Raw genomic sequence first — 2,747 nt, 5'->3', positions numbered from 1 at the left:
GAGGCTGAGCCAAAGCTGGTAAGTAAGCAGCATTCTTCCATGGCTTTTGCTTCTGTTCCTGTCTTCAGTTCCTGCCTTGGTTTCCCTCTCCAGGCTGGTTTTGGTCAGTGTTTTATCACAGCACTAGAAAGCAAACTAGAGCAGGAGGTATTCTCTAATATATGCAAATCATTCTTACAGATAAGCACATAAATAGACTCAAAGACAGAAATCACAAAACAGTCTCAGTAGATGTGAAAAAGGCCTCTGACAAAGTTCACCATCCCTTCATGAACAAAGCCTGGGAGACAATAGGAATAAGAGTTACTTCAGCAAAGGGTGTATCATAGCCAGTGTATGAAATGGGGAACATCTGAAAGTATTTCCTCTAAATTCAGGAAGGATACAACCATGCTACCTCAGTTCTTATTCAATATATTGCTTGAATTTTAGCTGGGCAATAAAAGAAAAGACACAAATAGGAAAGGAAAAACCCAAATTATCCTATTTGTATATGACATGATCCTGTATTTAAAAGACCCTCAAGACCCCACCGGAAACACCCGATAAACCCTTTCAGCAAAAGTAAAAGAAATGTAAAGATGACATCCACAGTACTTAGAAAACAAAGCCAAGGAATAAATCTAACCAGGGATGAAAAAAGACCTTTAAAATGAAAATGTTGGAAGTAAATTGTAGAACCCAGACAGGAATCATACAGCCTTGGCCATCTAATGTTTTGACAAAGGTGTCAAAAACATACATTGAGAAAAAGCCTCTTCAGCAAGTGATTCTAGGAAAACTGAATTTCCACACAGGGAAATTCAGGTCTATATCTTTCACTTTGTACAACAATGAATTAAAAGTGGATCAAAGGGAGATCTGAAACTTTGAAGCTGCAAGAGGAAAACAAAACACTATAAAATGTAGGCACAGGCAAGAGCTTTCTTCAAATGATGCATATAGCACAGGAAATAATTCTAAATGGAACTGGATGTAATTAATAAAACCTCTGCCAACAAAGGAGAGAACCATCTGAAGAGAAAGCCTACAGAATAGGAGATGACCTTTATCATCTATGTATTGGAGGATAAATATCTTAAATACATAAAATATCTAACAAAAGCCCAGTACCAGGCATGAGAATCCTGTTTTTGTGTTGTTGGTCAGGAAAGTTCAAGATTGTTCGCAAACAACATAGGCTATTGGTGTTGCCCTTGGTTGTCTCCCAGAGGTTGAACTTCAGACACAGGACTTGCATGATTCAAGCTGGATCTGACCTATACCTCTTCTGTAAGGAGCAGTTTTTGTAGTACCAGAAGGGTACTACAAACCACGAAGGAAAGGAAACAATGGACAGTCCTATCTACCCATGAGCCTTTGAACCACAAAAATGATAAATATGGCAAGTTAGCTCTAAAGGGGCAGTAGTGGCACTTACGTCTGGGTGATAACCAATAGCTGTCTGATTGGACTAAAGGTCTGACTAACAGGATGGAAATCATGTCTACTACTGGAAATTTACCCAACTACCCAGGGCTAGTGAGGTCATGGAGTTTAGAGGAGAACCTCCGACCGCCTTTACCAAGCCAGCATGATTCCTATCTACACTCCAAATACTCATCCTTATAGATAAGTATAGCTCTTACTCTTCTCTTTACCACAGATGGAGACCATTATAGAAAACTGGTCAATACAGAGAACAGCTGATCATGAGTGCCAGCCCTAGTGAATAAATCTAAAACACAACCCTGGCACCTAAGATTCAGGGAACATGGAGGAAGATGCGAAGTCTGCCATAAGGTGGTGTCTCCTAGTGATAGCACAACAATATGGCTGCCTAAACAAGACCCAAACAATGGTTAAGAACAATGCACATGCTAATGTGGAAAAGGGAAATCTCAAGAGGCTCCCATTCCTAGACAAGAGAACTTCAGGGAACTAATGACTGCAGAGAGAATCTGTCTTTCCCAGGCATGAGGCCCTAATTGGTTATACAGTACCAAGGTAGTCAGCCCTGAAATCATGTACACACAAGCAATCCTAAACAGACCCCCCCCCACACCTCCCAATAAAAGAGGCCATGGATTTGAGAGTGAGGAGGGGGTTTATAAGATGTATTGAAGAGAGGAAAGGGTGAAATGATGTTCTTACCTTTGAACTAAAACAAAACAAACAATACATAAGAAACTACAGTAATTAAACCAAAACAAGCCATCCAATCAATGAACACATCGAAGTACTGATTGGACAGCTCTCAAAAGAAGTACAATGGTCACAGCGTAGAAAAGTGCTTGACATCCTCAACACGGAGGAACATGCAAATTAAAGTGCTTTGGGATTTGTTTTTTGTGTTTCTGTATTTTTTTTTTTCAAGACAGGGTTTCTCTGTGTAGCCCTGGCTGACCTAGAACTCACTCTGTAGACCAGGCTGTCCTCGAACTCAGAAATCCACCTGCCTCTGCCTCCCAAGTGCTGGGATTAAAGGCTTGTGCCACCACCACCCGGCGTGTTTCATTTTTTTATTTTAATTTTCCACAATCACAGAGAATCACACCACACAAACAAAAACATTTACATTTCGTCCTGTCAAATCCAGCTTCCACCACTCTCATTTGAACTCCAGCACAAAGTCAAACGCTGGAGTTTGCCCTTGTTTGCCCATAACAGCACTTCTAATTCTTCATAAGTATAAATGGCCATTGCTGCATTTTTTCTAAAACCCTTTATATTAGCATCCAGGAGCAGCTGCCTCCTCATTCTGCAAG

Source organism: Mastomys coucha, unplaced genomic scaffold (assembly GCF_008632895.1).
Source record: "Mastomys coucha isolate ucsf_1 unplaced genomic scaffold, UCSF_Mcou_1 pScaffold20, whole genome shotgun sequence".
In the NCBI taxonomy this organism is placed as follows: domain Eukaryota; kingdom Metazoa; phylum Chordata; class Mammalia; order Rodentia; family Muridae; genus Mastomys; species Mastomys coucha.
This window is presented reverse-complemented; position numbering follows the sequence as displayed.